This window comes from Passer montanus, unplaced genomic scaffold (assembly GCF_014805655.1).
Source record: "Passer montanus isolate IOZ18808 unplaced genomic scaffold, ASM1480565v1 scaffold5, whole genome shotgun sequence".
NCBI classification, from domain to species: Eukaryota; Metazoa; Chordata; class Aves; order Passeriformes; family Passeridae; genus Passer; species Passer montanus.
In genome coordinates, this window is record NW_024369929.1 from 11,059,737 (window position 1) to 11,072,947 (window position 13,211).

Sequence of the window (13,211 nt, forward strand, 5' to 3'; positions counted from 1 at the left end):
TCTTGTTACATCACTTTCACCACCAGTCTAAAAAGCCTCTAACAGTCAGTATTGTTGTGGTTTTTCCCCCATCAAACTGTGAACAAGTTGTTCCTAGAATCTGCAGTGTGCCAGCTTCAGAGCAGAGTACACATAACAGATACACAACAGCCTTAAAATACATCAGCAGCAGTCTCAGCCTGAGCAGTTTGGCTTTTCAGTGTTTTTCTGCCTGGAGAGCCCCACTCCCATGCCTGTCCCTAAGATCAGAGGGCTTCTTTCCTGCCCTCACATCTCAGCCAACTCAGAGATGTTACATTCCCCTCACCTCCTCCTAAAAATTTTGCTCACATTAAACACGAGGACCAGGTTAGCAAATGTGCTTTTGGGTTGCACGAGCTTAACCCTCCTGCTGTGTTTCAGCCTCCAAAAAGCTTGCAACACCGTTATAAAAACATACGGTTCAGTTTAGCTGCTTAAAATTAGACTGTGAATCTCCAGGCCCCTTGGGATGGGTGCATGCTTTGGGGAGAAGAGGAAAAAAGAGGAAGAGACAAAGCTCAGAAGTCGGCCAAAATACTCAGGCTCTGAGCTTAGCTCACAAACAACTGCAGACCAAGTTTTCAATCCTCTGCCTGAGGACTCCAGGGATCCACAGACCACTTCTAAAGCCTCTCAACAGGCGGTTATGAGAGCAACAAAGCCATAAATTCTTGCAAAAAAATTTGTCATGCCACTCAAAAACTTTTGGGGCCCATGTAGCAAGTGGGGATAAAAGCTATTGATGACAGGATAAGGGTGTAACAAGCTGAAGAGGAGTTTGGGCTCCTTTTCCTCCATGACAAAGAGCATCACACCTCAGTTCAGAAAGCACAAACACTCCAGCTATCCCCAGAAAGCAACTGGAAAACTAAATGTGTCTCATCAGAATGCAGCTTTTTCTAGTTGCTCACACCACACCTACACTTAACTCCCCCCAGAAATAGCACAAAAGAGAAAGAAAACCATCACAGGTAATACAGAAGAAGATATTTGAAGGGGATCAAAGCCAGCAACACATCTTACAGTCAAAGTCAGATAGAGTTTTGGGGGGGAAATCTACCCCAAAACCCAATCAAAAACCCCCCTCTGTTTACCCCAGTAACTCTAAACCACAGATCTTCCTGCACAGACCTTTTCAGCGAGCAGAGGAAACTGAGGAGGGATAAAGTGACTCCAGCAGCTGGGCCACTTTGCTGGTCTGGCAGTCCCTGCCCTCAGCTGAGCAGTTGTGTGTCCTCTCCTGGGCAGCTGCCCCTTCTCCCCAAATTTATTCAATGAGCTCTTTCCTTCAGTAACCAGAAATACACTACATATTAAACTTTCTGTTCTGTGGAAGGAGAGGGTACAGGTAGGAGGAGTTAACAAGAATATAAATAAATGGTGCACCAAAACAATCATAATAAAAATGGACCTTATCATAAGGTCTTAAAATCTCTCCTTTCTCTCTTCAGATACTTAGATCTTTCCCATGGCTGTGAGTCCCATATTGCCAGAGCCTGAAATCTCTTTTCCTTTCCTGAAAAATATACGAGGAAGTCCTTTTTTTTTTTTTTTTTTGAGAAATAGGACACAACAATCTTCCTTTGAATCCCTAAAGCACGACTTCTGTGATCCCCCCATCTGCTTTCCCACCACATGGCACATATTTACAAAGCACTCCTTGGAGGCAAGGGAAAAGGAGGAGAGAAAGAAAGTTGCCATAAAGAAATCCAAAGTGATGGGAAGATCTTAGGCAAGCTGCTGTAATGTATAACCAGCCCATTTAATACGGAACACTAATGCACAGCTGCTGAGAAAACTTGTCCAGTATGCTTCTGCAACAGCAAAAAAGGCCTCTGAGGTCATCTTGGTGCCTACATCATGCTACAAAGAAATTGTCTAATTGCAAGAACTTGTGTAGTCTTCAGTGTTAACCTTTGTCCCCCACAGCCAGCCAAGCTGCACAGCTCTCTTGTTTAGAAAGCCTCGTACCAGACAACCAAAAGAAAATGGATTAATAAATGCAACATGAAAAGTCTGTTACTGTTGATCCTAGATTTATATTTGGAATAATCTGTTTTTCCCCTGAGCAGAATGTGCTAGGCCAATGACACAGAGCAGGACTCACCTTAAGACTCGGAATGTTTCAAGCTCCTTTTCCCATCTAATTTGTCTATCTCTGCCATGAAATCTCAGGCTCATTGTGTAGGGGCTGAACCAGTAAATTCTCTTGGCCAGTGTGTTTCCGTGGTTTTAAGCATCTCAATGCCTTATGTTCTCAGACTAGAAGGACCTTGATCCTGCAGGTGAAACATGAGAAACTTCAAGGAGAGATGAGGACAAGGCTGAAAAGAGAGAGAAAAGCCCAAGAAAGCACTGCAGTGCTTGGGCAGAGCACACACACCAGAATCCAGATGATGTTTCAGGCACCATCTCAGCCTGGAATGGAAAGTATTAGTAAAGTAGCCCAGGGTCTCTGGAGAAGCCATAAAGCTTGCAAAGTAACTTGGAGAGATGGCTAAGGAGAGCTTTGAGCAGGAGTTACTCCTTATTTCTAAAACATCATCACCACAAGGTGAAATGAAGTGACTTGTGACTCAGAAGCCCAGGAGGTACCTGCAAACCCGAGGTTATGTGCAAATGGGCCACAGCTGACAGCCAGATCCCAGAAGAAAGAGCAGTGAGAGAGCTGTAATTTCAGTTCTTGGGCACCTACATGAGAATTTCAGTTCTCAGAGCTTTCACTTTGCTAAGTCTGCATCTCTGAAAGCGGTGTCTGAAACAGGCTTCAACGCTCGCTCGTAACTTCCACAACCTGCCTGGCACCCCCCCAACGCTACAAACCCTTGCTGCTTCCCTTAAAATTTGGCTCAGAAAACACAAATCCCAGCTTCAGGCCAAGTGAACGCTTTGTGAACCATTCTGCGAGTCTGGCCTGAGTTCAGTGTGCAGATGATGTGTTTTCTGTGGGAAGAGGCTAAGCCAGACTCATCCACACAAAGTGCAGGCTGGTTGAAGGTAAAGCTGAAACAGCCTGTCAGTGCCCAAAGGCAGAAGTTTGGGATTGCTCAGGGAATGCTGTCACTGGCTGTTGACGATCTTTAAAAGCAATCACCTCTACATGGAAAGTAGAGCTTGAAATTTTATTTACAAGCATACTAAATAAATGTAAAGCATTAAATAATCTTACGTGTGTCAGGTAGTATTGTAAAGCAGTCTTACAAAAATCCCAAATTTCTTAATAACCTCCTATAAGTCCCTGCAAGAGAACAAAAATGCAGAGAGTGCTGAGATTTTTAATCAGAAAAGGACAAACAACTATATCTGAGCAGCCACCAGTCTGTCCACAAAGCCTTTGCCAATTAAAAGCAAGATGGTCATGTCAAGGATAAAGCAGAGGTTCCCACAGTGTTTGATCTTGTCTAATTAGCAACTGCTAAGAACCAGTGGGCATTTTGATTTGGAGGAGTTTGGAAAAGTGTACACTAACAAAACCATATTAGAAATGGAATTTATTCCAGGAGATCATGCAATAGAAACACATAACTACATTAATAGCTCAATCTGCAAGAGCCTAACTCTTCCCTCCGGAAATTAGGTATCAACCCATGGAACATATTCAGTTGCACTGGGACAGTTAAAGTGTGACACTTTAAAATGAGAGGAGTTTAAATAATAAATCTACTAAACCATTCCTGATGTCTTTTTGTGGTCTCATGCTTGGATTAAGGTCACCAGAACAGTTTTGATTTTTTTTTTCTTTTGCTGAAGCTGCTCCCTCTAACACTCCCAGCCTCTTGGCTCATTCAGTCCCTGCTAAGCCCTGTGGGACTCTTTCTTTTTGATCCCTGCCTGTAACAGCAGTTGATAGAAAAATTGTTTATTTTTACTTTTACTTATATTTGATTTCTTGTTCTGTGGTTGAATATCTACTTTGATCGCAGGTTTTAGCTTGACCCCTCAGAGTCTGCAATCCTTTCTTTCACTCCAGCATTAGCCCAGCCTGGCACTGGTTGTCCTCCAAGCTCTGGGCTGACTGCAGGCAGTTTGAGGTGCCCATAGGTGATTGTGCCACTACAAGGCTTACACTTGCAGTTATTTTCCTAGCTACAAGAGGGTGACATTGTCACACACAGCCTGGCGTTAATGACACCTTGCCAGAAGAGGACATGTCCCCTAGCTCAATTTTCTCATGGTACTTAGAACTTGGAAGTTTCAGAAGGAAGGTTCTCTGTTGTACCAGAACTTTTAAAATTGATGTTCTTTTTAACCATTGTGGCAATGGTTTTATTTCAAATTCCAGTAATTTGTGGGACAATTCAATCTGTTAGTTTTCCTTTTGAAATACAGCTACATCCACAAACTAAGTATGTTATGCCTGGGCACTTTACTCTTATTTCTGGCAGCAGCTATCAATTTTGTCCTGATAGATTTTTGGCTCCATTGTACAACAACAGAAAAAAAAAAAAAAAAAAAAAAAAAAAAAGAGAAAAGCATCTTTAATTTTTCACCTCTATGAATCAAAACATTCTCATTCAAATGTCACAGCAAAAGCCCCAAAACCAGAAGAACAAGGATCATTTTACAGATAATGGTAGGTGAAGAAGCTGAAAACAGGATTTTGTGGAACCACTTTAGAGAGGATATGAAATCTCCATGGGGAATTTATTAAAGCCAACAATGCAGCTATTCTGTAGCTTTTTGAGGCAAACAGAGGATCAGGTCTTCAGTCTCCTTCAAGCTTGTTTCCTCACTTGAAATTGTACTTGTTATCCACAAAACTGGCTGCAATTACTGTGCCAGAACAGGTTGGGCCATGACTGACTAGATCTCTGTACACTCAGCCTTAGGAATACTAGATGTAAATGCAGGCTGATTCATTTTGCACATGAAAATTGGAGTTTTCCATCAAAAATTGTGATTCTTACTGCCTCTCCCAATAAGTTAGCCAGTTTGGAGTGTGAAGTGAGGATCAAAAAATGGATCATCTATGGCTGCTTCTTCTTTCTTCTTTATTGTCTTTTTGTACTTCAATCTGGACATAAGAAAATGTCACTGCTCTGTAATTTGTGACAACTTTAATTATGTCTGTGGCAAGTCTGCAAAAAGGTGCTGCAATTGTTTGGGTTTGATTTCTCCTCCATTCCTTTCTTTGGCCCTTTTATTTTGTCTTTATCTTCTCTCTTTTTTTCTCCCACATATCACCTGTTTCCTCCTTTCTGTGCCTGTTCCCTGGAGTGCAAAGGGCAGAGGTGAAGCAGAGATCATCACTGTTCCTGCAAGCACACCCTGAGCCACCCAGCCATGCTCACAGTCTGCCTCTGCCTCCCTGCAGCAGCTGTCCCACCCTTCCCTTGTAACCCACTCACACATCCGAGGCAGCAAGCCTCTAGGTGTGCTGTTGGGATGCCCTTTCTCAGAACTATTATCTATTTTCTTGCTGTGGTTGAAACCCTGGTTCAAATCCACCACAATTTCCAATTTTACAAAAATAGCTGTTATTACTTTCTCCCAGTAGCACAGAATTTATCTTTGAATTCTTTCTGCACCAAGCTTCTTTGTGAGAATGGATTTAACTTATTTTAAATGGTATTTTTGTATTTGTTCTGTCTAAATCAGCTAACAGTGAGCTGTGGACCAGTGAGCAGTCATATACAGCAGTGATGTTTCTTCCTTCATTTTCTCCATATTCATTCAGGTGCAACACAAGAGGCAAACAGATTCCTCCATCGCTTTTCGTTCCTTGTGCTAATATTTCTCCACTGCTTTTTTATTAGAATTTATGGTGGTTTTTTTTTTAAAGCTTTTTCATGATAGCAGTGGTCTGTCTTCATCTTCCCAGATCAGATATGTTCATCCTAGCACAGCCAAGTTGTGGTGAAGCCCACTGGCTGTTAAAGCACCAATTCCTATTTATGAGCTTGAAATGTCCAGCCATGCCCCAGGAACTGGGACAGGAGTGGGACCCTGCTGTGCTGAGCCCTGTGTGCTAACACAAGCCCATGAGCAGGACACACTGCTCCAGACCCTGCTGAGTTCCTGCCACAATTTCAAAGTATTAAAGGCCTGATGTAATTTGTGAACTCGCCTCAGTTTATATGAGAACTCAGAGCGTTAAAGCCAGCAGTTTATTTCAGTTATATTTTTTAATAGTGACTGCATACTTCTCAATTTCTGCATTATTCACACCTCAACAAATCTTATTTCATTAGATTTTTGGAACTACAATGGTAATTTTGGTGATTAACTTTAAATTGAGGATAATACATGAGCAGATATTAACATAATGTCAAAACAATTTTGTACAATTGTTACTTAACCTCGGTCAAATAATTTCCACCCCCAGCATCCTCCCAAATGGACTTTTATTAACATGACACAGGCAAACATAAGAGAACCCTGGGCTTTATGCAGGGAAATGATTAAACAAGAACACTTATCAGAAATGATCATGCAGGGTAACAAGGCAGCAGGGCAAATTTCTGAATTCTCAGATTTTTAAGGCTGCCTCTGGCCTTTAGAGGAATTACATGAGTGAGCCCTCAACAGGAGGCTTGTTGTGCCTGGATGAAAACTAGCTCAGCAGCAAGATGTTTAGCTTCTTGCATTTATTATACACAGCTGATTTTAAAGCTGATGGATGGATATTAATTACTGTGAAGACTGAAGATTTTAATTTCTGTCTTGATGCAACAGCTACACCTAAGAAAACCCCTTTTTTAGGGCTGATGGAGAGTTCATTGTCTGTGGCCTCTTCAGGCAATGGACGGACCAGAAAAAGAAAAAAAAAAAAAAAAGGAAAAATCCACAAGATGAGTCAGAATCAGAGTGGTGCCTCACACAGCCAGGGATCTGTTTAATCCCATGAAGTCTGGCTGCCTCCTCCTTGCAGGAGGCTGCTCCCATGTGCTCTGTTCAGCACTGCACAGGAACCACATTCCCATCCTACTCCACAACTGGCAAAGAATCCTCCTGGGCTTTCCTCTCATTAACTGCCAGGGGAAAGGGAAAACATTCAGCTGTGTGTCCAACTTTCAGTCTCACTGGATTTCCCAGGACTTCGTCTTGCAATTCCCAGAGCTTTTTTTGCAATCAGTAGACTGGCTCCCACAGGCATCATGTGGAGTGGGATAAATCCCTTGCCACTGAAGCTGGGATAAATGAGTGCTGGGCTTGTTGGAGCTGTGTTGAGGGACTGGCAGCCAGGTACCTATTTTGCACATGTACTTGCTTTGACAATCACTTCCTAAGCACAGCAAACATTGGAAATTTGCTGAAATTCTTGCCTGGAGCCATCATATGAACATACAGAATAAATGGAGAGAAAAGACCCTTAACTTGTCAACAAACCAGCTGTTGTCCAAAGCTCAACCATGGACACTGGTTCTATGGCAGAAGAACTCTCCTTTGCCATCTAGCTGAGATGCTTCTGAGCAGTTTGATGTTATTTTTTATAGTCCCACATCCTTGGAGAAGAAATTCTTCCCACAACCTCTGCTTGCTGCAACACCTGGAAGCCTTTCAGGTCTGGGCTGTGGAGATGTTCTCATCAGCATCATCAAGCTCTGAAAATGAAAGGTATATCCACCTTTACATGCCAAGCCCCAGACACAGATTCCTGAGACAGAAGGAGCAGGTAATAATTTTGTAATCACTGGGAATCAACCCACAAATCACCTCCTAAATTCACTCACAAGAACCTTGATTTAAATACTCAAACTTTGAAATATTCAAGACCGATTTCGCAATGTTGACTTAAATTAATTCTGACACTTATTCCAAATGTGTAGGGGAAAGAGAAAAATAAAGGAAGAAAAGACATATAGACTTTTTGGATTGGTTTGGTTTAGTTCATGTTTTTTAGAGATTTTTTTTTCCCCCTATATAATCAGTCTGAATGGAACACAATAAATCTGAGAAGGTAATAAACAGCTCATAAAAATCACTTTTCAAACTGTTTCTAAAACAACCTCACAACAGTTGGTGCACTAATGGCTCACTGGAGGGATCAGAGAAAGCTTAGGTGAGCCATGAGCTTCAGGGTACAAAAACTGCTAGTTGTTAGCACAGTGCCATGGCTTACATTAGGAAAAGTCAGTATCAGAGCATGTAGAATATGTGGGGTAACTATTAGGAGCTATTTGCTCCTTTCTTTCTCTTTGGTCTCTCATTTTTCCCTGTAATACTCTGCAGTTTGGGAGGTTTTGTCTTTTCTACACGAGGTCTAAGTTTATTGTGAGGTCTTGCTGGGCGACATTTTGTGGCTTGCAGCAGGTAGAGGATATGGCACAGATGTTCTGGGGAATCATCTGGACTGAACATCTGCTGAGGGCTTGGCAGTGGTGTGAGGAACAGGATTTGATGCTCCTCTCCATTGTGTTAATAGCTCCCTTTTTATTTGGAGGCCTTTTCTATTTCAGACAGCTGTGACCACTGCATCTGCATTGACTGCATCTGCATTTTACCAAAACCACATTTATTACGGGAAAAAGAAGATATTTATCCAACCTCTAATGGCAAAATAGTATTTGGTTGAGAAGAAGCCCTTGCTAGAAACCTCACTGCAACAACAAGCCCTCAAACAGATAGACCATGCTGTAAACAAAGAATTGTGTTTCTGCAACCACCAGCTCGAGGAAGAAGGAACAAAGCATGAGTCACTGTGACGTGCACAAGCGGAATTATGAATGATAAGCTAAAAATAAAATGCTTTCAAATATAGTTGTGTTCTTGCTTCTGACTGAGGAGCATATTCCTCCAGGGGAGATGACACCTTCCCAGCTCAGCTGGGCAGCTCTGTCAGCCACACGCAGAGACCCAAAGCAAGCAGCCCCCACACTGCCCTGCAGCTGCAGCACAAGAGTTTGAGCCTGATGTTTGATGGCAGCCAGGCTGTTCCTGAGGATGGAGCACTCCATAATTGTGGCAACATCACTCTGCAGTCCTTCCACGGGCAGACATCGCCCATTCCAGAGAGGCGCCCATCGTGTCAGCTCTGGAAGGACACACAGCATCTTGTGAGACTGTCAAAATATAACATCATGAACCAGAATCAAGCCAAAAGTTCAGCATTAAACACCACTGATGATAGACTTTTCCTCTGATAGGTACTGTGAGTAGCTGATAAGAACATATGAGCCACACTGTCAATGCAATGAGGCTCCTCCTGAGCTTTTTAGTGCACTGATATTTTACAATGTGAATAGATTCATCCTGAGAAATGTCCTAGCAATGCAATAATGTGAGTTCATAAATTCTAAGGTCCTTGCTTGGTGGTTTTCACAGATTTTCCACAGTGTTTAGCCACCTTGCCTGGGTAAGGGCAGGGTAAAGCCTAGACAGTGGCTTTTGGTCAGCTCTTCTGCAGCTGAAGTCTTGGTAGGTCTTGATAACACTTCCAAGTCAATAGTAGCTCCTGTGGGATGTTACCCAGAAGGGGAAGAAGAAAAAGACAAGGTAAGCTCTTTTAAAGCTTGTTTGCAAGCTTGAACACTTCTCTCTGGTTTTGTCTACTCATGTAAAAAAGGGAGATTCTGAAATCCTCCACGTGTGCAATGCATCACCAGCTCAGACCAGGTTCCCACCACCAAAATTCTGGTGAATATTTGGAATAAATATGTGTCAGGTTGATTGTCAAGTTCGTCAGTACAAACTTCAGCAACTCTGAAGGAGAGGAAGCAGAACACCACAGGCACAGAATCAGGCAGGAGTGGATCCACCTTGAAGCAGAGGAGGAAAAAGAATCAGCAGTTGAGTTGCCAGTGTGTACAGCTGCTTTTCCAGGTATAGTGGGAACACTGAGAAAGTGGAAATGAGCCTTGAGCTCATTAAGTGATTCCTGAACATCTGCAGATATTATCACAGCACACAGGAGTCCAGGACACTTCTAAGGCAGTCAGACAGACCTCAGTGAAGAAGACAGCTTCGCCTTGATTTTGAAGACTAAATGTTGCTAAGCTCCATGGGCTGGGAAGGGGATGGCTCTCATCTTTAAAGGGAACAACAGAGGTATCTGACTTATCTTCTCCTGCTAATGAGCTATTAGAAATTGTTTTTGAGCCATACTCTTTGGCCTCATTATAACTGTGCTCCCATAAGCTCTGACTGTTATAATGAGGAGAAATCTGGACTGATGCACAGTTTTAATGAGATCCAGTGTAGATGTAAACCAGAAAGTCTTATATGTGAAGTCAGACCTCAAAGTGCAGTAACAGAAATAGGTAAAGGATTTACCTCAACAGAGAATCCTGGGTGGGAGAAGAGGAAACAACAATTTCATGTCACAGGCAGAACAGATATAACTTGCCCCACACAAATCAAATATGAATTCAGGAGGTGATATCTAGAAGGATGTAATTCACCAAGGAGAAAGGAGTGAAGCTAAAAAGAAATCCAGCAGCTAATGACTTCTAAGAGTTGAATGGTGAAAGGAAACGCTCACTGTCGACAACACCAGTAAGGAATGAAACAGCCAGCAGAACATTTCTTTTGTTCTTGTCTCATATCTTCTCATGAAAATTAAAAGGGCAGTTTTCACAGCTGGTGAAGGACTTTTTTCCCCCTTCACTCTGCCATCTGATGCTGTCTTCACTTTGAAAACAGCAAATTTATGCCTGAAGCTGAACGGGTAAAAATTGGACTCTGTTGCCTGTGGGTATTTTGCCATGAAGAGCAGCAGGACCTGATGAGAGGTTTCATCTAGATCAAATCAAAGAATACTCAACAATGTCTCTGTTTTCACAGGAGACCTGCAAGCAGCAAGAGGGAGCCGGGGCTCAGCTGGGTGCACCCCAGGATGCCCAGGGCAGTCTGTGCTGTGCAGAGAAGTGTCAGCTTTTTCCCTACATTCTCTGAACACAATGAGCCAGAGTGAGACATCTCCAGTCTGAACCCAGAGGGGAGGATTTCTTCACCATGCCATTATGTAGTGTCTCATGAGACTAAGAAGCAGGGATAAAACCTGTGTGAGCTTCCACCTTCTCAACAGACCTCTGTCTGCTGGTGTTCTGCCAGTGCCCAACACTGTCCTCTTCTCTTTGTTAGCATCATGTTTCTCCTGGAAAAATGAGTAGTAAACATTCACCAAAAATTACCCTGAGATAATTCCTGTCAGGTCTCGGGTTTTGAGACAAGTAGGGAGAAATCTTCCTTTCAGGAGTAACTTTTCAAGTGTTACTGTGGCTTTTTTCTGGGGCATTTTCATCAATTTGTGACTGTTTATTTGAGCTGTGCATAAGTATATTCATATGGGGACCATTACATTGGCCATGCTCAAAAGATGTTTTGCAGCCATAAAGACCAGAGATTTCTGATATTATCTTCAATGAAATTTTAAACACTGCAAATACTGATATGGCTGGCTCAGCACCCAAGTTCTGACTAACTCATTCAGCCTCTGGCTATGCCTCCAAATGGTTTAGTCCCTATGTGTACCCCTGAGAACATTTCTGTCCTGGGACGACCATGATCTTCAGAAAAATCCCATGTGTGAAGGGGTTTATTCCCCAAACTCTGAAACTGCTCTCTCCCTGACTGTACTAAACCATTACCAGATTTCTGTAGCTTCTAATTAGGAGAGAGGAAGCACAAACATTAAATGCAGGGTTCTTTCTGCATCTCTCAGTCCCAGAAGCCTGTAGTGATGTATTCCCCAGCCTCTGTGCCTCCCAGGACTAGGAATTGCTCTGCTGTGACAGTGGCTCTCATTTCACAATAGGACTGCCAAGATGATGTTTTTATACGAAGAGGAGAGTGCTGTCCCTTGATACACTGCTTGGAAAATGCAGGATTGCTGTGTTTTATTTTTGATCATTAGATGTCAAGGATTCAACGCAGAACACTAAAGGGTTTTGTTATTGCAGATGCTGTTGGTTTGAGATGTAAAACCATGCTCTGCTTCCCTACATCCCACCTGGAATGAACTGGAGGAAGCAGACAAGGAGAATGATGCTTTTTTTACTAATTTCTCCCCCATTAGCAGTCATCAGAGCAGCCACTGGTTGAAAGTTGGTGCATGCATTGGGGATGGTGCACACATGGCACAGCCTGTGTGAACTCAGGGTCAGTGCTTGCATATGTAAGTTCTTGGCCTGTGATTCAGGTGACAGATCATAAATATGGAAATGATTGTGGGACCTACCTGTGTGAGTCGGGGTGCCCCTGAAGTGCCTCTAACTTGTTGTGTTAGTTCTGTGTGTGCACCCAAAAAAGGAGGGAAGGAATGCTGGAGAGTCCCTTTGGGTTTAAGAAAGGGTCACTATAGCTGCCTCCAGGTGTGGATATGTATGTTCAGATATGTAGATATGTATGTTCAGAGGGAAGGGAGCTTCTTAAGGCCGCTTTGTTTACACAGGCCTGGAGGTCTGAAGTGCTGGATATCTTGTAAAGCCTGCATGGGCACAGAAGGGGTGAGGTAGGGATAGACCTATATGTAGATATGTATGTTCAGGGGGAAGGGAGCTTCTTAAGGCCCTTTGCTTACACAGGCCTGGAGGTCTGAAGTGCTGGATATCTTGTAAAGCCTGCATGGGCACAGAAGGGGTGAGGTAGGGATAGACCTAAATCCAGTTAAATAGAGGGGTTGGGCAACTTTGCAACACTGACTGCCTTGTGTGACCCAGGAATATGTTTCATGTACTGTTGATGGAGTGCCTTGCCCAGTGGCAAATCCCCTTTAGTAGAGCTCTGACTCCCTTGAAGGTCCACTGGGATGATATTTGTCAGGTCCTGCAGTGTGGTCCGGATGTGGCCATCCATTCAGTTCTGGAGCATTTCCACTCTTGGAAAGAAGCTGTTAAAAATAAAGGGGTGACAAGGAGGGGGAATGTATCACCTAATTGATTAGCTCTGTGAATCACAGAGATGCCAGCCTGTCAAAGAGTAAATCATTGGAGCTGTCTTTGATGTCTCCTTTGGTCAAGGACACTCCAGCCTGCTAAAAGTGTTGCCTTTCCTTTAATGTGCTTTCTCTTGTCTCTCTCTCTCCCTTAGTCTCGTGCATGTACATGCAGGGATGTTTTTCCACTGGATGCCTGCAGTTGCCATACTTTGTATTTTGATTTCTTCGGCAATTACTGGCTAGGCAGGCCAGCCCTGTAGGACAGGCCTGCAGAGGAGTGATTACTAAGGAATGGAAAATGCAAAGAGGGGTATTAGAGACCCCTCAAGGGATCTCTCTTCCTCCCACCACTGTGCTGTCACTCTGAAAAATA